Here is a 23,345-nt window from a genome sequence, read left to right as displayed (position 1 = left end):
AAGATACTTTAAGTTAATAAAGGTTTTCAATCTGCATTTCTGGGAACCTAAATTAAAGCATCACACAACATTTTCAAAAACAGAAAAGCCATTTCATGTGACTAAAAACTTAGTTTTAAGATGGCAGAAAGTACCTTGATAATATTCTTTTAAGAAAGAAAAAAAACAAGCCATTAAAGAGAAATTCTTCCGAAAGAACTAAAACATGTTATATACCTCTGACTTGGCACTCCTTCCATCTGGAGGACTTTTTTGATAACTGCTTTTATCACAGAATGATCTAGATAAAATAAATTGAAGTTAGAGTAATTATTTCCCAATGAGTGGCTATTTCCATTTAAAACCAAAAGCCAACTAATTACTGCTTTTCCCATAAAATTAAATATGAAATCTATATTATGTAATTATACACTTATTTCCCCCTTTGTGTATTCTAATATCTTCCTCAGAAACCTAAGATGCCACCTTGCAGACTGCCCCAGTGGCTACTATTTTGGCAGCAGCAAAGGTCAACTTTAAACATTTTGCATCTAAAGAGGCTTTGGACACCTTTGGATAGAAAGTATAGTCTGAGCACTGTCCAGACACTTAGATACCTACAGGGCATCCAAGATAACAAACCAAAGTCCTGATATTCCCTCAAAAGCTGCTCCCCATCAGCCCCCTTCTTCTAAGTGATACCACCCAGTTGCACACATAATCATCAACGACTTGTCTCCTTGTTACTATTTCCTTCATACCCCACATCTAATCTATCTGCAAGTCTTGTTAGCTACACCCTCAAAACACAACCTGAATTAAACTGCTTTTCACTTGGTCCAAACTTCCAACCTAAGCTAGTCCATAAACATCTCTTTATTTGGACCACTGTGAGAGTCTCCTAACTGGTCTCCCTGTTTCTCTTCTTTATCCCCCCAAGTCTATTCTCTATACCAGGTCACCTTATTGAGGTACTATTTGGATCATGCCTTTTTCCACTTCAAAACCTTCTACTCGTTTAGAATAATCCACATCTTTACTCCAGCCTTCAAGACTTTACAAAAGCAGACCACTGGCTAGCTCCTTGACCTCATGTCATACCACACTCTTCTTCACTCAGTACTCTGGCCATGTTGGCCTCCTTGCTTTCCCTTAAATACTCCACCCACCTACATGACTGCATATGCATTGCCGCCTTGTCCTGGAATGTGCTTACTCCAGTTATTCCATGGCTTGCTCCTCTCTTCATTCAGGTCTCCATTCAAATGCCACTTCTCCAGTGAAGCTGTCCCCTAACAAACTTATCCAATGGAGTCCTACCTGCCCCCCCGACTCTCCTTACATTAAGGTATTTTTCCACTTCCTACTGTCTAAAATTATATTACTTATCTCTTCACTCATTTCTATCTGAACTACTTCATTAGAATGTAAGCTCCATGAGGGCAAGACTTTTGTCTGTCTGGTTCACTGCTTTATCCCTAGTGCCTAAACCCGTATCTGGCACACAGAAGGTATTAAAAAAATTACTTGTGAAACTGACAAATGAATAAAGTATTCCTTGCAAAAATTCAGAGGTTGCACAAGAAGGAAATAATGCTCTTGGTGGAAGCAGGCTTAGTATCTAGGTTCACCTCTCTTCAGAGTAGAGATAAGAACAATTTACAAGTATAACTCACTTTAATTAGTACATTATCTGCTAAAAACATAAGGGAGTGCAACATTAGAAAAGTACAGTTGATGCTTGACAACATGGGTTTGACCCTCGCGGGTCCACTGACACATGGATATTTTTCAGTAAATATGTACTATAGTCCTACACGATCCAAGGTTGGTTGAATCCACAGATGTGGAACCACTGACGATAAACTTATACCCAGATTTTCAACTGCGTAGGGGTCTGCACCCCTAACCCCCAAGTTGTTCAAGGGACAATTGGGACAATTGTATACGATGAGGAAAGTTAAACACATTAAGTTTTAAAAATTGTCAATATGTGAACAAATTCTTTTTGTTTTGCTATGTGTTTATCAATTAAAAAAAGTGACCGCATACCAACAAGTGGACTTTTTCTTATATCCAGAATGAGCAGAGCTCTATTTGGTTTCAAGGGTCTTTAGTAAAGCCTTCGCTCCTTCATTGGTGAGGCCACACTGCTGCAGATCAAGTGCTGTTGATAAAAGACAAAAGGTCACTTGCTAACTCTATACAGATTTAACATAGAGACAACTCTCATTTTCTCACGTGTGGAAGAGTCCTGCACAAGACAAGTCATGGCAGGTTTGTAATTTTGGGTATGGAAAAAAACAGAAACATATATGCACACACATAATGCATAATCCAATTTAAAAACCTCTTCTTGGATGTGCAATGATAACCCTGCCTTTAGTACCAATAAATCATCCAACATATTTTACAATTACAGAACTGAAGAATTACTGTATATAACCTATGAGCAAAAAACATCACAAAATGAATCTCAGTTCATAATTAGCAACGGCGGCAGTGGCAGTGTAAACCTTACAAGCAAAAACTGGTGGAGCTCAGAAATGCACTGCATTCTTTTGATCGTGATCTTGAGCTCCAAATCACACATGAAACTAGTTAAAAGGGGAAAACAAAAATAGAAGAAATGTAATAACTGTTAGTTTTAGAACAAAAAAGACAAGTCTAAGAGGATACAAATAATAATAAATTCGAAGAATGTATGAATAGAGAATACATACTAAAAACCTATCATGAAAGTATGATGGTCAAGAACTCTCTCCGTAAAAGGTCAGACAAAAATCAGAACAAATGATCATGAATTCTAGTCGTTCTGGGGCTGAGCAACACTCATTTAAACAAAAGGGATCATCACAAATGTTAAAAAATGTTAAAAAATATTACATGAAAGGAAACTACCATGAGTTTTTTTTTTTAAGTGTTGTGTGGACCATCACATTAAAATAACTGGAGTCTTTCAACACCCCACGACACACGGAAATAGAAAGTCAGACATATGGATCTGACAGGATATGATACAACCCTTACAAACTCTCACTACAGAAGAATGGACACAGGGTATAATTAACCAACTAGCCAAATTAATACAAACAGCCAGTAAACCTCACCAGTAAATCAAAGGAATACAAAATAAAACAACATGTGGTTATTCTCCTATCAGATTAAGCCAAGACTCTGTAATAAAAGCCTTTAAAAAGTCTATACCCGGGCTTCCCTGGTGGCGCAGTGGTTGAGAATCCGCCTGCCGATGCAGGGGACGCGGGTTCGTGCCCCGGTCCGGGAAGATCCCACATACCGTGGAGCGGCTGGGCCCGTGGGCCATGGCCGCTGAGCCTGCGCGTCCGGAGCCTGTGCTTCGCAACAGGAGAGGCCACAGCGGTGAGAGGCCCACATACCAAAAAAAAAAAAAAGTCTATACCCTTTTGATCCAACAACTCTCTTTCTAAGAATTTAACCAAAAGAAATAGAGATATAGGTAAGGATATATATCAGAGTACTATTTGTAACTGAAAAACTGGACATAGCTTATATACAAGAATGGATAAGCTATGTGTACTGTGGCATATTCATATAATGGAACACTGAACAGTCACAAAAAATGATGCAGTAGACGCAAATTTACTGACTTGCTAAGATGCTCATACTAAATTAACTGAAAAAAGTTACAAAATTTGGAGTAATCCTACTTGCATAAAAAAGGGAGAGGTACTCATTTTTGTAGTTTTACAGTTTTTAAAAGTGCTACAAGCCAGTGTTTGTGAGAGGCAGGCTTCACATCCACTGTTGGGGTGGACTACAAATTGGCATAGCATTTCTGGGTGGTAATTTGGCAATGTGTATGAAAAGTCTTAAAAATATGTCACACTTAGTCATTCCACTTCTAGTACCTTATTCTACAGAAGTAATCCCGATGGACACAGAGATGTATATACAATGTATTCACATTGTTTCTGACAGGGAAAAATAAACTGTCTAAATCTAATTGCAAAGAATTGATTAAACTATGGGACATCAATACGATGGAATACTACATGATACATCATTAAGTGAAAAAAGCAGGAATATGAAATAGCAAGTATACTACAATTCTATTTTTGTAATCCCTAAGTGTACAAATATATTTATAGAAAAAAAAAGACTGAAAGTATATACACCAAAATGAACAGTGATTATGTCTGGGTATTAAGATTATAGGTAATTGTTCTCTTGTTACTCTGTATTTTCTGTAAAGAATATATGCAACTCTTAGAGAAAGTTTAAAAGCAACATAAAAGCTATCAGAAAAATTAGGCTTAAAAAAATTCCTATCACAACAGTATCATGTCAAAAGCTAAGCATATATCATATTAAAAATTCAATATTTTCAATTTTAGAATTTACCTCTAAGCCATAAATCCTCACTAAGAGATTCTGCCAAAGCACTGGCACCCAGGTCACCAATGAGTGTGTTGCAGTTCAGAGTGATGCGCCTCAAACCAGCCATAGAGTCAAGATCAGGTCTCCTGGAAAGAAGACTCTCAGCCCAGGTTTCTTCGTGCCTTCTGATAGTCTGATATTTCAAAGATTTAATGGGATGAAATTAAGATGCTTGAATAAGGAAACAGGGTGTGCCTACTGAGTATGGCTTATTATGTCAGAGATTTACACACACACATATCAAGCATATATGCCAGGAGCATCAACCTGAGAAATTAAACAGTCAGTTCTGGTTTTTCGAGTCCAGTGACCCAGATTCTAGTCGGTCAGTGATTAGATTCTAGCCACTGGATGTCCTGTTTTTGAACACTTATGTGAAGTTGGACAACTCAATTACAGTCTATGAATTATTTTCATTATGTTCTAAGTCAGGGAATTGGTTCTAAATTCTATCTTTGCTGATTTCACCATTCTGTCCTCCAATGGCCTCCAAACACCTGACTGCGCAAACCATAAGAAAACTTTTTAATATGCATCTTATTTATTAACAAATCATATACACAAAGTTCCATACATATAATTTATGTACATTATAAACTACACAGATTTTTAAAAAATAATACAAAGGTAAAAACGTTCTAATATTTTCTTTTCCTAACTCCTAAGGCATAAAATATTTTATTTTACTTATTTTTTTAAAAAATTATTTATTTATTTATTTGTTTGTTTGTTTGTTTGGCTGTGCCGGGTCTTTAGTTGCTGCATGCCAGACCTTTTAGTTGTGGCATGTGGGCTCTTAGTTACGGCATGCATGTGGCATCTAGTTCCTTGAGCAGGGATCGAACCCAAGCCCCCTGCATTGGGAGTGCATAGTCTTAACTGCTGGACGGCCAGGGAAGTCCCAAGCATTATTTTAAAAACTATATTTACAAAATGGATACACATGATACCTAGGGTATGCACACAAGCTTTAGAGGCCTGGACTATGCAGAGCCAGTTTGATGTGCCTTGGGAAGATAATGGTTTGACATCTAAGCACAAGTACTGTCTTAAAGACATTCAATTCTTTATATTCATAAAGTAAATTTTGGTAACAGGGAACACTGACTGTAAATGAAAAAAGTCTTATTACATTCTTGAAAAAATAAAAGACTCAAAGTGCCTTTGACACTCTAAAAGGAAAATCATTAGTGTCATTTTTCTATTAACAATAACTTATAAAAGCTCCAAGCAGAATCAACAGCAATCACTTACACAGTGCTTAGTATGTGCCAAGCACTATTTATACAAATGAGTTCATTTAAACCTCATAATGAGGCATAGAGGTTAAGTGATTTGCCCATGGTCACTAGCTATGAAATGGGAGAAAGGGAATTTGAACCTAGGCCATTTGGCTTCGGCACCCAAGTTCTTGACTGTTTTCTACCTCAGGGGTCAATGGACTTGCCCTGTATAGGTTCAAAGAATTTTTCAATTTTTAAAATCTAAATTTAAACATTTCCAGATTTGTGGGCTTTACAGTTTCTGTTGCAACTACTCTACCCCACCGGCGTAGGGTGAAAGTAGCCATAACTACCATGTAAACAATGGGTGTGACTATGTTCCAAAAAAACTTTCTTTACAAAACCAGGTGACGGGCTAGATCTGGCCCACCAGCCATAGTTTACCTATCTCTGATCTGCACCTGCGAACTGTTAAAAAGGCTTCATGTCAAATTATTAAATAACGTTAGGCTGAAATATAGTAATTATAACCACTGTAAAGTTGTTAAGGCATTATTTTAAAAACTATATTTACAAGTTGCTGATGTACTGATTTTTATTAGTTTAAAAACTACAGCAGCTAATAAACACTTGATTTATTTAAGTCTTGAAGACTATAATGGCATAGTTTCTTCACAGTATTACAATAAATGTTTTCAGTAACTAAAAATACATAAAAGTATTATTATGTATTATATATTAAATCTCTTATTTCTAAAATTAAGTGGACTGTCTTTACTAAATGGTAGAATCCAAAACTGAAAACTGGTCATATTCTTTTAGCAAAATGAAAGCTGCACTCACATGTATCAAAAGACAAAAATTAACTGCCATCTATATCAATATATTAATGTGCTTCAATCACATGTTTTCATGAAAGTTTAAACATAAAATCACCTTTAAGATCTAGGCCATGTGATCTGCTCCTTGCCATGTCAGATTACACCCCGTGAAGTTTACTTAACTTAAGTGTGATAGAATTCTTTATACCTTGACAAATAACTAAAGGGAAAAAAAAAAACCACACACACAATAAGATGAAGAGCCTATACATCTGTCAATCTTAACTTATTTGCTTTTCTTCAATTGGAGGTTTATAGCCACATTCTTAAAATCATTAATTACAATCTTCCCAAACAGGTAATTGACGAACAGATGCATTCTAAAACTTGTCAGTAACAAAGTGTTATTCCAGTTTACAGCAACAGATTAATTCTATTTAGATACTAAAACTGAATACACTGAATACTGCAAACTTTATTCCCAACCACTCAGCAAAGTACTACATACCTTTTCAGATATAGGAAAAAAAAGAAAAAAAGAAAAAGCATAAGATTCTTCCTATTTTCATTTCTAAAGATACACCCCAATCTTGATTATCAATCAGCGATTTAAACGTCAACTATAAACCCAGTATTTTATTAGGTGCTATGCAGTATACTAGAGCAATATAAGAGAGAGGACCTCAAACCCTCTGTTCCCTCAAATTGAAAGGCAGGCTTCCTGACCCCTCCAGACTGCTACTGGACACAGGGAACACACACTAATGTTTCAGGACCCCAACCAACAGTCACCTGCTTTGTGATTACTTCCATGACACACCCCTACTAACACCACTGAGTATGCTGCTCCTATGGGACGTTACATATATTTCCTATTTTAACACATACCACAGTGCATCATAATTATGATTGCAGATAGATGTTCTAACAATTTAAAGAGAATGATGACTTTTTTGCTCTTTACATCTTGCTATTTCCCTTCCCATAATACTTCTTGAAGAGAAACCATAAAAATATAGACGAACACAAAAAAACAGAAAATATACAAAATGTGCGGTTTGTGGCTTAACACAAACTTAAGTAAAATTAGTTGTGACAGTATCCAGCATGACAAACTTTCATGGTACAAGTGAGAATGGACCAAGGTTTGAGCAGGTATAGGAGACAATCCAGGCATGAACACCACCAAGAAAAGGTAGACAGGAAGTAACATGGTGTGTAGGAAATCATGAAACCAGCCTGATGGGAAGAGACTTAAACAAGATTGAACCTCACTTTCTAAACCTCCAACTCCAATTGGACAATTCGCAGGACACAGGTGCACCAAAGTGGCCAATCTATTCAATCCCTTTAATGTGGAGGAAGAGTTTAAAATTTTACTGGTTTAGTTTGCCCCAAAAGCAACTATCAAATGTTGGCAGGACACAGTGAAGGCTTACCTTTGTTAACATAGTTAAGTCTCTCTCTCTCTCAGAACTAGCCCACTTAGCTCCAGGTTCCTTAGCGCACCCGACACACTTACACAACATTTAAGAGCTTTACACAACTGGAAGGTCACATCTTTATTTCTTATCGCAGGAACACGACTTCTGTAAACTTTATTTCTGCCAGAACCTAAAGCAAAATTATTGTAAAATGAGTGATTTAAACCATACATTTTATCATCATTAAAAAGCATCTTAAAAAAAAAAGCATCTGCTCTGCTAAGGATTAGAAACGACTCCTGCCCTTAACGCCTTCATTAAGGAGGGACATGTATAAACTAAAAATTTCAATCACATGAGATAAAGAACCATAACCTTTATGCACAGAGGTTCCTATGGAGGTAAAAAGTTATATTAAGTGACGGCTTCATGATAACCCTGAAGTACAATCTAGAAAGATGAGACTACGCAGAGTTGGAGGAGGAAGTGCCTTAACTGCAGAGGGAGCACCTGTGCAAAGACACTCAAGCCTAACAACTGCTGCACACTGTAAATACTGCAGGTGGGGATGACTAAAGGCCAGGGGTCCCAGTGTGAGAAGAGACATAAATGAAAATAGAGATGTTGGCCGAAGCAAGCCTGGGAGAGAGCATGGCTTGTATCCCACAGGTGATGAGGCCTGGGGCTACCACTGGCTGAGTAAGGGTGCCTCCGCTGATTAGAAAAAGGCGCCCCGCTGCTGAAGGACCAATTAGATAAAGGGAGTGATCACAAAAAGCTCCCCTTCCTCAGGGCCAAAGAGCCCCATGAGGCTGGGCCAAGCACAGTTCAGACTCATGCCTCCGTGCAGAGCACACGCTGGGCGGCTAGTGTACACTAACTCTGTGTGGGCAAGCCATTAGCAGCATTATTTTAGGCGTATCTTTTCATGTTAGCAGATCACTCAACCCGAGTAGGCAGATGAACTTAGAGGAACTGAGCCCAGGAGCTGTGAAACCACCCAGGAGCTTCTGCCATAGTTTCTGCCAGGCAAAATGTAATATGGATGAAGAAGCAAATTTAGGAGGAGGTCAAAATCACAAGCTAGACCCACTGGATGCAAGACATAAAGAAGGTTCAGTGAAGGAACTCTGAAGAGAATGGGCTCTGCAATAAATTTTTCTTACATTCAATGTAAAACATTAGGCAAAATTAAGTACAGTGGCCTTTAAGGTCCCTTCCAGCTCTAATTTCTTTTGATTTCTAACTTATTACTCTGGTTAAGTAAAGTCCCTTCAGAGATACAGAACAGTTCTTACACCTGAATGGGATGCAAAGAATAATCTGACTTCTCTTCACCAGGGGATGAGTTGAACTGTCCTTGCAGAAGAGATAACAGATGATGTGAACCCCAGATCCTAGAAAAGGGCCAGGCACACGATAAGTATTCAGCTTTTTGAAAACCAATGAACAATCGTTTCCTCTCCTAGATCTTCACAACCTTCCTCTGCTGGCTACTTTCTCTTACCTTATAAACATCCTCAAATATACCCACTTAAAAAACTCTCAGACCTATGATTCTTTGGACCTTCTTGTGGATAACCTAAGTCTCTACCATGCCTTCAAACACCTGTCCCCACCAAAAGCCCAGGTCTGTACCTTGGGTCCAGACCTGTCTATCAGGCCCCTCTAAAGCACTGAAGATTAAGTAAGATCCTCTCGCCACCTCCATTCCCTTTCTACTGTGCTCTGTATCTCACAAAAAGATGCAGCTGTAAACTGTCACCCACGCTTGCTGCCCTCCCTTTTCTAACTGGTCACCAGGCCTCACCCATTCTCTCTCAGATGTGCAAAATCCAGTCCCACCTTTTATAACTTAAGTGTGACACTTAGATTACAATTCACCCTGCACCCAATCAACTGCCTTGCACATGGAGGTCTGAGTGAGCCTCTAAACCAGAATCCCATTTCACTGTTCTTTGGTGTTTCCCACAGCCTTCAGGATAAACATCCAAAGTTCTGACATGACAAACAAGGCCCCTTTCTGTTTGTCCCCACTAGGTTTCCAGTATCAACTCTCATTTCTTTCCCAAAAACCTGAGTTCCAGTTCTGTACCTCAGTTTTGCCATATTTTCTTACAATTTCTCAAACTCTGACACACACTGCTCCCTCCTGCCACCCCAGGAGCTTCTACATATCCTTAGAAAGGATGGCACCTCCTCCAGGAAGCCTACCCTGAACTTTCCCTTCCAAGATTCTGTGCTCTGCAAAGGGGAAAGGTGGGGGGGGAGGGATAAATTAGGAGTTTGGGATTAACATATACACACGACTATATATAAAATAGATAATCAACAAGGACCTACTGCATAACACAGCGAACTCTACTGCGTATCCTGTAACAACCTGTATGGGAAAAGAATCTGAAAAAGAATGGATATAGGGGCTTCCCTGGTGGCGCAGTGGTTGAGAGTCCGCCTGCTGATGCAAGGGACGCGGGTTCGTGCCCCGGTCCGGGAGGATCCCACATGCTGCGGAGCAGCTGGGCCCGTGAGCCATGGCCGCTGGGCCTGTGCGTCCGGAGCCTGTGCTCCGCAACGGGAGAGGCCACAACAGTGAGAGGCCCGTGTACAGCAAAAAAAAAAAAAAAAAAGAATGGATATAAGTGAATCACTTTTCTGTACACCTGAAACTAACACAATATTGTAAATCAACTATACTCCAAAATAAAATAAAAATTAAATTAAAAAAAAAAAGATTCTGTGTTCTGTAGCACCAGAACTCACTTCTTCCAGAGTACTGACTACTGTGCTTGTGTTTACCTGCCGCCCAGTAGAAGGGGAGATTACCTAGGGCAGAAGCATCGTCTCCAGCAGCCCTTGGTTCTGACAACTCATTCAAGTGCCAGGATACTTTACACACATAACCTGCTTAATTAATTCTAAGAACCCACAGAAAGAGTGGTTTTTAATGTCATTTTACAAGTGGGATTGTAGTGCAAAAGTAACCTGCCCAGGCCACAGAGAGCATAAACCCTGGAACTTAAACCCTAAGCTGCCTTCACACCGGTGCTCTTTCCACTATATGATACGACTATTGAAAAAAAGATTTTTTTTCCCGAGCCCTGTTTTAACGGAAAGGAAATGAAGCTGGGATATATCAATTTCCTAATCGCTTTGGTCTGTACCAGACAAAGTCATTCAACAGACCAGGTAACATCTGTGGAACAATTAACGATGCTCCAAACTGTGCTAAGTGTTCTACATTGTAGAGTCTACAAGCATTAACAGTGAGTCCATGCAACCGCCACAGAGAGCGGGTCCTGTTAAGCCCATGATACAGATGACAACACTGAGACCTAGAAGCTTTAGGGCACTCGGCCGGGGTCACGGAGCTGGTAGGAGTCCTAGGCCGCACGCCCCGTCTAGTGCACGCAAACCCGGGCACTGGTTGCCGGTTCTAGTGCCCACCCTCCATCTTGCACCATCTAAAACCCCGCTTCACAGCGCCCACACGAGAGACCACGGAAGTGGGAACTACAAACCTGTCTCGCCAAGCCGTGGCTGGAAGAAGCTCTGGATACAGATCAGGGGCAGACGGTGCTCAGGAGCGGCGCCCAGTCAACCCCGCGGAGGCTGTCTGCGTTAAAGTGCAGCAGGCTCTCCCGCAGAGAGGCGCGCACGGCGGGCAGAGGCACCGAATCCTGCAACGCGCACAGGTCCTCACAACGCCAGAAGAAGTTGGCCGCTCTGTCGCGGCGCAGCTTCACCGAGTGATCATGGCCCGAACGCGGCCTGGCTGCGGATACGATGCCCACATCTGCCTGGGGGCCACGGCTCGCCTCCCAGCCCCTTGGGCGCCCACCGCCCGGCGGCTGCAGCCCAGCAGCATGCGCAGGAACGGCGTCGCAGCCAGAAGACGCAGTTCCACCGGCTCCAGCTAGGCCCGCCCCTTGATGCCGCGCTCCAGCTCCGCCTCCAGCCCGCAACATCTGCAGTTGACGCCGACCTCAACTGCCTCCACGCCGCCGCCGGGCTGAAATTGAAGCCGGCGTGCGGCCCCGTGGGGGCGGGGCTCGAGGACGTCAGCGAACTCGCCGTGCGTCCCCACGCAGCCCCGCCTCCCAAGGGGACGCGGCCTGAGGAGCAGGGGCGGGAGCTCCGAGACTAGGGCGGTGCGACAGGTAGGAGGTGTGGAGAATTTGGGGTTTCCAAAAAGCGTTTGCTGACTCATCCAAACAAAAGTGAGACATGGTTGTATCAGCGCATTTTAAAAGTAGTTAAACTCCCGATAAGTGTCTGTGCTCGCCCCGCCCAGGAGAGAGCGTGCACTCTGTGAGGGACACGTGAAAAGTTGAATGAACGTCTGCCTGTGGTCCGTTACCTGGTGCACGGCTGTGTGAATTTCTGCGGAGAGCTCTTAATTTCTGTAGTTTCTACTGACTTGACACGGTGGTTGGCAAACGGTGACATGTTCCATGCATTCAGGACATGATCGTGGTTACTAATAATCACTTTGTTTTGTACTGACACCTCCACAGAGAATTTACTACTGAATATCCACTTTACAGAAGAGAAACTGAGGCATAGGAAGTGAAGTGACTGAGTAAGAGGAAGGACTCAGACGACTGGTGTTAGTAAATTAACCCTGCAAGGAGGCCGTTAGCCTGTGGTAGCTCCAGTGATGCAGCCACCTACGTAAACCAACCAAAATCTAAGCCTGTCAACGCCTCAGGGTGAGGAACACCGCTGAGGACAACCAGTCACAAACCACCAACTAGGCTTTAAAGCTATAGCAAGTCAGTAATTTCCTTGCTTTGCTTCTGCCCTTTTAAAATAAAAATCTCTGCAGCTCCTGTGGCTGGAGTGCTCCTCACCACTTCCGCTTTGGTGGTGCCTGAATTGAATCTATTTTTGCTCAAATAAACACTTAAAATTTTAAATATGCCTCAGTTTGTCTTTTAACATTGGCCGTAGAAGTTGGACTTGTATCCAGTTTCTAGAACAGTGGTCGTCCTCTGGTCAGGCCTTAGGCGTTACGTGTACAACGTTCCTCTTCTACCGCCACCTTCTGGATGCCTCCACCCACTACCAGCTCCCCCGCATCAGATCCCCTAGATGTGGTCAGCAATGGCTTTTACATGCAGCGTGGTCACATTATAATATCGCAGACACTCCTCCGTCCTCCAGTCAGCGTGTGAAGTGAACCATTACCATTCCTGTTGAAGAGCCTGGTGTGACAACTTTCCCAAACACAGCTACTCCCCAGCTGACCCTGGGTAACCACTCTTCTGAACTTGGTCTCCATCACTGCCATGGATGTCTTTATATTTAGGCAACATTTTTAAGTATTCTTAAACAGCATATAGTATTGTACTACGTTTTCTCTTGTTACTTGCTTTATTTAGTGTTATCTTTGCTCGGTTCATCCATGCTGACACGTAAAGATCTGTGTAGTTCATGTACTTTCCTTGCTATGTAGGATTCCCATGTAGGGAAATACAATAATTTATATGTGTATTTTCCTGTTGATGGACATTTAAATTGTTTCCAATTATCAGTATAATTTCTGTTTGAAAAAAATTTTATATAATTTTTAAAGGTTACTTTACATTTATTGCAAAATTTTGGCTATATTCCCTGTGTTCTACAATACATCCTTGAGCCTATCATATACCCAGTAGTTTACATCTCTCACTTCCCCACCCCTGTATTGCCCCCTCCTCCCCCTCCACACTGGCAACCATTAGTTTGTTGTCTATATCTGTGAGTCTCCTTTTTTATTATATTCAGTAGTTTGTTGTATTTTTTATATTCCATATATAGGTGATATCCTACAGTATTTGTTTTTCTTTGACTTATTTCACTTAGCATAATGCCTTCCAAGTCCGTCTATGTCGCTGCAAGTGGCAAAATTTCATTCTTTTTTATGGCTGCGTAGTATGCCATTGGTTATATGTACCACATTTTCTTTACCTGTTCATCTCTTGATGAAACTTAGGTTGCTTCCATATCTTGACAATTGTAAATACTGCTGCTGCGAACATTGGGGTGCATGTATCTTTTCAAATGAGTGTTTTTGTTTTTTTCGGATATATACCCAGGAGTGGACTTGCGGGGTCATGTGGTAGTTCTATTTTTAGTTTTTTGAGAACCCTCCATACTGTTTTCCACAGTGGCTACACCAACTTACATTCCTACCAACACTGTACCAGGGTTCCCTTTTCTCTACATCCTTGCCCACATTTGTTGTTTGTGCTCTTCTTGATGATAGCCATTCTGACAGGAGTGAGGTGATACCTCAGTGTAGTTTTGATTTACATTTCCCTGATGATTAGCAGTGTTGAGCATCTTTTCATGTGCCCATTGGCCATCTGCATTTCCTCTTTGGAAAAATGTCAATTCAGTTCTTCTGCCCATTTTTTAATCGGGTTGTTAGTTTTTTTGATGTTGAGTTTTATGAGCTGTTTATATATGTTGGATATTAATCCCTTATTGATCCTATCCATTGCAAATATTTTCTCCCATTCAGTAGGTTGTCTTTTCATTTTGTTTATAATTTCCTTTGCTTGCAAAAGCTTTTAACTTTAATTAGGTCCCATTTGTTTATTTTTGCTTTCATTTCCTTTACTTGAGGAGATGGATCCAAAAAAATATTGCTGTGATTTATATCAAAGAGTGTTCTGCCTATGTTATCTTCTAGGAGTTTTATCGTACCCAGTCCTACGTTTAGCTCTTTAATCCATTTTGAGTTTATTTTTGTATATGGTGTTAGAGAATGTTCTAATTTCATTCTTGTACGTGTAGCTGTCCAGTTTTCCCAGCACCACTCATTGAAGAAACTGTCTTTTCTTCATTGCATAATTTTGCCCTCTTTGTCGTATATTGGCATAAGTGTGTGGGTTATTTCTGGGTTTTCTATCCTGTTCCATTGATCTATATGTCTGTTTTTGTGCCAGGACCATACTGTTTTGATAACTGTAACTTTGTAGTATAGTCTGAAATCAGAGCATGGTTCCTCCAGCTCTGTTCTTCTTTCTCAAGATTGTTTTGGCTATTCGGGGTCTTTGGTGCTTCCATACAAATTCAAAAAATTTTTTGTTCTAGTTCTGTGAAAAATGCCATTGGCATTTTTTTTTTTTTGCGGTACGCGGGCCTCTCACCGCTGTGGCCTCTCCCATTGCAGAGCACAGGCTCCGGACGCGCAGGCCCAGCAGCCATGGCTCACGGGCCCAGCCGCTCCGCGGCATGTGGGATTTTCCCGGACCAGGACACGAACCCGTGTCCCCTGAATCGGCAGGCGGACTCTCAACCACTGCGCCACGAGGGAAGCCCCACCATTGGCATTTTGATAAGGATTGCATTGAATCTATAGATTGCCTTGGGAAGTACGGTCATGTTAACAATATTGATTCTTCCAATCCAAGAACATGGAATATCTTTCCATCTGTTTGTGTTACCTTCAATTTCTTTTATTAGTGTCTTATAGTTTTTGGAGTTCAGGTCTTTTGCCTCCTTAGGTAGGTTTATTCCTAGGTGTTTTATTGTTTTTGATGCAATGGTAAGTGGGATTGTTTCCTTAATTTCTCTTTCTGATAGTTCATTGTTAGTGTATAGAAATTCAACAGATTTCTAAGTATTAATTTTGTATTCTGCAACTTTACCAAATTCATTGATGAGCTCTAGTAGTTTTCTGGTGGCTCTTTGGGATTTTCTTTGTGTAGTATCATGTCATCTGCAAATAGGGACAGTTTTACTTCTTCCTTTCCAATTTGGATTCCTTTTATTTCTTTTTCTTCTCTGATTGCTGCAGCTAGGACCTCCAAAACTATGTTGAATGTAAGTGGTGAGAGTGGTAATCCTTCTGAGTATGATTTCTGTGTTGCTATATCCATTTGTTTTAGTCTCCAGCATCACTTAATGTAGTTGTCTCCTGTCTTCTTAAAGCTCCCTCTTCTGTGTTTTCCATCAAGTAAGTTATTGTTTTTATCCCTCTCTACTTCCTTCTTCTCAGTCTCACTCTTGGGTGTCTCTTGCTTACCCAGTTTCAATGTAGGTGTTCTTTAGTTTCCCATCCTCAGCGTCCACCCCTTCGGACATTTCACAGTTTCTCTGGGTGATCTTATTTCCTGTTCAGGCTTAACTTCCCGCCTCCAGGGTGATGTCTTCTAAAAAAGATAGCTGTCTCCATACATCAAACTGCCTCCTGGAAAGCTGCATATTTCTCATTGTCCTCAGCGTCAGATCTGTGTTCCTCAGCTTGGCATATGAGCTCCTTCACGATTGGACTACCTCTTTTGTCTGCCTTCTGGCTGCATTCCTTCCTGAATGTCTTCTCTAGACATGTGGACCAGCTTGTAGTTTTTGATGTTCCATCATTCCTGCCTGGGCCTTTACAGATGCTGCTTCTTTACTTAAGACCCTCCTCTTCTGCTTGCTCTTCAGTAAGCTGACATCTGCTTCTTTCCCAGTCTCAGGTTGGGGGCCAGCTTCCCTAGGAGCCCTTCTTTCCCTAACCCTCATCTCTCCTCCCCTGCTTCTTTTTTTTTTTTTTGCGGTACGCGGGCCCCTCACTGTTGTGGCCTCTCCTGTTGCGGAGCACAGGCTCCGGATGCGCAGGCTCAGCGGCCATGGCTCACGGGCCCAGCCGCTCCGCGGCATGTGGGATCTTCCCGGACCGGGGCACGAACCCGTGTCCCCTGCATTGGCAGGCGGACTCTCAACCACTGCGCCACCAGGGAAGCCCCTCTGCTGCTTCTTTAGTGCCTCACTACTCTGCTCCCTGACATCCCTGTATCATAATACTTAGTGTCCCCAATGATAAGCATCCTTTTAGATAGTTTTCCTTCCATAGACTCTAAGCCTTTTGAAGGCAGGCACCGTGTCTCATTCATCCTTATATTCCCTATGCCTAGCACAGTGTTGGTACAGAGGAAGTGCTGATTAATGACTCCTGGAACTTTCTCGTCTATTCTCCATATAAGTCATTACTAGCACCTTGTGGCTACTGCCCACAGATGAAGCTCAGGGAAGCTTTATCATATTAATTAATCATGTAACAGATTAACTTAAAATGTGCTTTCCTCGAGCTTCCCTATTTTCTGTCTGGCACTCAAGGCTTGCCTGATCATCTCTTCCCTCCTTACATTGAATTATGTCTTAATAGTGGCTTTGGTTCTCCTTTCATTATCTGGTGTGTTCTAGCTTCCCTGAACATGGTGAGCAAAAGCTGCCTCCCCACAGCACCTCTGGGACCCTCTGACAAGCCAGGTGCATGCCCGGCCCAAGACAAAATGCCTGGGCTTTGCTGCAGGGACCTGACCTGGGAGGGACATGGCTATTGGGCAGTACAAGACACGGGCTCTCCTCCTTCCAGGCTCTGGTGAGTGTAAGTTTGACTAGAATACAGTTTATCATTTTACCTCTGATTCCCTGTACTTGACTGCTGGTCCATCATGACAACATTATACCTAGACTGCCAAGCCATTTTACCTTCCCATGGAACCTCAGTGGAGATGTTTTTTGCTCATCTCTAACATTCGTCTTCTCTGGACCTGCTTTCAGAGCAATGCGTTTTGTTAGATGCAGTCACAGAGCTATGTCAACAACATAGCCTGTCTTATTTTAACTGACATGTGGTGACCATTTCTTTTTTCTACTCCCTTACTTATGGCTGTTAAGAATGACTCTTTCTCCACTCTTTTCATGTCCCACTAGACTCTGTTCTGTGTCCTTGCTCTCTCACCTGAAGAGGATACCTCTTCTTTCACCAGGAAAGTAAGGGTTCAGACACACACTTCCTCGTCATCTTTCTGCTGACTCTGGCTGCCTTCCAATCCATGTTCCATGACGCAGGCACCACCACCTCCTCTTCAAATCCTTCTGTGACTGTCCATTGCTCTTAGGATAAAGACACACCTCTTTACAGTGGTCTAAAATGTGGAGTCACAGCCTGGCTGCCGGTGGAGAACTGTTGCCATTCTGTAAGATAAGGTGGTTGCTTCACAATGTAAATCATATGTCCACTAGATATACTGTTTGGTTTAACAGGCAAGACTTTCTTGATGAACGAAGCAGGGTGTTGACTTGCATTCTAGAGCAAGCTTCTTATCTTGTTGTGCACTGGCACTCTGGGTGCGCTAGTCTGCAGGGCAGGGCATCCCCTCGGCATGATGGAGCATGATCTCTGCAGCCTTGTCTTACACGTCCTTCCTCAATCATCCAGCCCACAGTGGCCTCCTTTCAGGCCTGCATACTTACAACGGCACATTGCCCCTGCTGGCCCTCTGCGTGAAATGTCCTTCTGTTTAGTTTGCAACTGATTAATGCCTCCTCATCCTTCTCATCTCTTCTCCTGTGTCACTTTGTCAAAAAAGTATCCCCTTACCTACTCAACTCATCACATCCCCCTACCATAGCTCACATAACACCAGGTACCTCTCGCTTATAGCCTTCATTACATTTCACATTCAGTTTTAGATAGGTGTTTACCATATGGTCCGTAAGAAAGAGATCATGTCTGTTTTGCTTACTCTTGCATCCCCAGCGGCTAGCAAAGTTACTGATAACCTTTGTTAAATGGAGAAATGAATGTATCCAGTCAATGACCAAGTCCTGACAGTTTTTCTTTATAGTGTCTCTTTACTCCTCCCTTCAATCTGTGTTGCCATTACTCCGATTCTACCATTTATTATTTTACACCTGGGTTACGATGATTGCTTCGGAGAATAGCATGTCTTCCTATGTTCCTCCCTACAACCTCTATTACACCTCCCAAGGTTCTTGGATTATGCCATTGCCCTCTTCCAAACCGTCCATGACACCCATTGTCATCACAATACAGCCAGACTCTTAAGATTGACCTTCAAGTCCCTCCATAATTTGGCTTTATTTTCACTTTCTAGACTTTTTAGGAAATAACTGGGTCTAATTGTCTCTGCATCTTTGCTCCCTTTCATATCTACCTATGACGTTAGTTTTTTTTCCCTAGTCAATCTATCTTCCCAGTTTTCTCTGGGAAAACTTCACTGAGAATCCAAGCAAGATATGGATCCCTTCTCTCCCCTTAACTTGTAAACAGTTTAACAAGACGTATGTGGAACTGCCATAAGCCATCTACATCTTATCTCCCTCTGTGGTATCTAACCTCCCTGAGAACAGGGGTACATCTCTGTGTTCTGTGCAGTTCTTAGCACAGTGTTATACACATAGTAAATGTTTGGTAAATGAATGAATAAGTGAATGAGTCACCATGAGAAGGGTATTTATTCTCTCATTCTTTCTCTTTCCACTTTCAAGTTTCTTTAGTTAGTTTCCTTAGACAAAAGGTTTCTTCGTAGCTACACAGTGTCCAAGCTCAAAGAGTGTTGCAAATAGCTGCTAAGAGCATCCTTCCACCACTTTAGAATAGCTTGCTCTCCCTCTCAAGTGGAGAGAGCAGGATTCAATATTTATTAAGTGCCTTTGTCCACTTGACATTTAGAGGCACTAGGGGCATCAGTGCTCTATACTCAGTGAAATGCCTATTTTGTTTTTAATTTTCCTTTGTGAATAACAGCTATCCACAAAGATGTTTCGTTCGAATTTTCCACCCTTTAGATTCATAAAAAGCATTTTAACTACGTAGAAGCAGAAAATGAATAGAAAGAACTTTGCATTACATTTAATAAAAGTTTATAGAGATCTTTGCGGTATATTAGTGACGTTATTTGGGGAAACTTTAGCCATGTACATTGTGTTGGAGAGGCACCAACAGTTCAATAATTCTCAAAATTTGAGTACACAGTTGCCTTACATGTAGGCATGGTGGCAGCCATGTACATAACAAAGCTTTGGAGGATGTTGTATTAGTCAGCTCTTGCTGTGATAATGCTTTGGAACAAATTGCCCCAAAACTCAGTTACATAAACAAGAATTTGTTTTTCTTAGACCTATGGGTTAGCTGCAGTGGCTCTCTTTTAGACCTCTAGATGGCTGCTTTTGCTCTGTGTTTTGGGTCAGTTTGAGGTCTGTCCCACACATCTTCCTCTGGAGCCCAACTGTGAGGCCACAACTCCCAGGCCCTGTCTTCTCACAAAATTCAGTGAAACATAAGAGGTGAGCCCAACCGCACAAGCCCATTTAAGCCCTTTGCTGCTCATTTAAGGCCATCATGTCTGCTCAGACTTCATTGGTCAAAACATGTCACAGATCTAAGTTGTATTTAGAATATGTGTATTTGTTTAAAGTTGGGTGCTCTCACAGAAGAATATTGCATTTTGGACAGTGTTCATTGGCATTTGCAAACGTGATAAACGTTGTGTGCACTTTTTCACCTTTGAGCACTTTTTGAAATTGTGGGACAATTTCTATGGGAAAAGAGGAAGGTACACTTTAGAAGTCAACTCTAGTTATGGCATTGTTGGGAGAAGAGTTAATGATGATAAGGTCAATACAAATGAAAGATTTAGGATTCACATATTCATCATTAGCATCAGCATTCTACAGAACATTCCTGGAGAATTGTGATGCTAGCTTTAGGTGATTTCTATGATAAATCATTAGAATTTGACAAAGCCACCTCAGTAAAACATACATCATACAGTACATCACATTTTAGTTTTTCCTACCAGTCCACAACTTATTATCAATACTGTACCATAACACAGAAACAGAAACAGAAACTGAATGAATTCATTGTTAGCAGATGGGCATCACAAGAAATACTAGTGGAAGTTCTTCAAACGATAGCAAGCAGTAACTCAAGCCATAAAAACAAAACAATGCTGACTAGAGCAGTTGTGTAGGGAATTATAAAAGATAATGTAATTTCAAATTTCTTCTCCTTTCTCCTCTTAACTAATTTAAAAAGTAAGTGCATAAACAATATGACTATATTTGGATTGCCCTGTATATAACATAAAGAAATATCATATATTTGATGATATGGCACAAAGAAGGCAGTGAGAACAAAGCTGTATTAGAATAAAAATGACACTGCATGATAACCTGAATCCGCAGAAAGACAGAAAGAGAGCCATAAATGCTAAATAAATAGATTAACCCAACAAACTCTATGAATAGTTATTTGCTCTACTTTCTTCTCTAAGCTCCTTTAAAAGATAAGCTTGTGTGAAGTAATAATTATAATAATATTTTGTTAAGTATGTAACATATATAAATGTAATAAAAACAAAAAAGAGGGAAAGTAATACAGCTCTATAAAAGTACAGTTTCTGTTTCTCACTGGAATAAAGCTAGTATAAAGCTGAAGAGATTGTGAGAAGATGTATTACATAATCCCTAGAGCAGCCATTACTCAGAAAATGTGGTTAAAAATCATTAAAGGAATTAAATGTTACAGTAGAAAATATCCACTTAATATAAAAGGAAAATGGAGGAACAACAAGAGTAACAAAAAAAAATGAGACATGTAGAAAACCAAAGGTAAAATGTTAGACATAAATAAATTCTACCATATCAATAATAAAAACTAAATGTAATAAACAATACAATCAAAAGGCATATATTGTCAAACTGGGTTTAAAAAAATGTTTTCTACAGGAGACACTCCTTGGATTCAAAGGTCTAATGTGAACAAAGTAAAAGGATGAAAAAACATACATCATGCAAATAGCAACCATAAGAATGCTGAAGTGGCTCTACAAATACCAGAAAAAATAGACTTTAAAACAAACAAAAAATTACTAGATATGAAAAGGGACATTTTATGATAAAAAAGGGAAGACACAAAAATTATATGTGCCCTGAATAAGATAAAACCAAAATACATGAAGAAGAAAATACCAAATACATGAAGAATTGAAGGAAGAAATAGATAATTCCACATTAGGTAGAGGCTTCAGTGCTCCACGGTCAATTATGGATAGAACAATTAGGCAGAAGATCAATAAGGATTTAGAAGAATTGGACAACACTATGAATTATCAAGACCTAATAAATGTCTACAGAGCACTCAACCGAACAGTAAAATACTCATCCTTCTCAACTACATGTGAAACGTTTTCCAGCATAGATGACATGCTAGGCTATAAGACAAGAGATTGAAACCCACATACATTGCTGGTGGGAATATCAAATGGTGTGGCCATTTTACAAAACAGCTTGACAGTCCCTCCAAGTGTTACACATAGTTACCCTACGACCCAGCAGTTTCACTACTAAATATATACCTAAGAGAAATAAAAACTTCTGTCTGCACAAAGGCTTGTACGTGAATGCTCACAGAAGCATATTTCTAAAAACAAAAGGTGGAAAAAATTCAAGTGTCAATCTGACAAATGAATAAACGAAATGTGGAATACCGTACAATAGAATAGCATTCAGCTATAAAAAGGAATGAAATATTGATCCATGTTACAACATGGATGAACCATGAAAGCATTATGTAAAGTAAAAGCAGCCACTCACAAAAGATCACATATTATATGGTCCCATTTATATGAAATGCCCAGAATAGCAAATCTGTAGAGACAGAAAGGAGATGAGTGGTTGCCTAGGGCTGAGAGGGTTGAGGAGAATGAAAAAACCTTGTTAATGTTTAGTGGATTTTTTTGTGGGGGGACAAAAATCTACAATTGGATTGTTGTGATGGTTACACACGTCTTTTAGTGGTTACACTAAGAACCACTGAATTGTATACATTAAAGTGTTGAAATTATGGTATGTAAATTACATCCCAATAAAGCTGTTAAAATTATGATAATTTTATATTTATAAATTTGAAAATTTATCCAAAATTACACATTCTTAAAACATGCAACCTAACAAGACTAACCCAAGAAGAAAAAATATCTAAAAAATCTATATCTACTCAGAAAATTGTTTGTATACTTAAGTACTTTTACATAAAATGATTTCCAGGGATAAATGGCTCTCCAATTAAGTTCTTCCAAATATTTAGGGAAGAAATAGCGGTAATCTTACATAAAAATCTTCCGGGAAACAGAAAAGGATATATTGCTCCAAATTTTTATAAGCCCAACATAAGCTTCAGATGAAAACTAAAAAGAATATTACAAGAATAGAATCACAGGCCAGTTTCTCCTTTGAACATGCATGCAAAATGTGTAAACAAAAGCACAAACTGTATCCATGGTATGCAAAAGAGTAATATATCACAATCAAAGTGGCTATATTCTAGTAATGCAAGGTTGGCTTAATGCTCAAACATGAAAGTGATCCCAGGAATGAATTAGAATGGGAAAAAAAGTCATTTAAAAAAGAAGTCTTGGGAATTCCCTGGTGGTTCAGTGGTTAGGACTTGGCGCTTTCACTGCTTGGGGCCTGGGGTTCAATCCCCGGTCAGGAACTAAGAAGCTGCAAGCCATGAGGCAGGACCCAAAAAGAAAGAAAGAAAGAAAGAAAGAAAATAAGAAGTCTTAACCAGGAGAAGCACAAGACTGAATAAACATAACAGATAATGCCTTATGAAACGTCCATGAAGATTATGGAATATTCTAAAATTTTAAGACAAAAAGAAATTGTTAAAGATTCAAGAGGAT

General features: G+C 40.4%; 1 pseudogene; it reads right to left on the bottom strand.

Annotated features, from left to right (window-relative positions):
* Nucleotides 1–11,885, bottom strand: part of LOC137230822 (centrosomal protein of 78 kDa-like) — a 58,672-nt pseudogene extending 46,787 nt beyond the window's left edge.
* Between the last annotated feature and the right edge of the window lie 11,460 nt (nt 11,886–23,345).

Source organism: Pseudorca crassidens, chromosome 9, assembly GCF_039906515.1.
Source record: "Pseudorca crassidens isolate mPseCra1 chromosome 9, mPseCra1.hap1, whole genome shotgun sequence".
Lineage (NCBI taxonomy): Eukaryota > Metazoa > Chordata > Mammalia > Artiodactyla > Delphinidae > Pseudorca > Pseudorca crassidens.
This window is presented reverse-complemented; position numbering and strand designations above follow the sequence as displayed.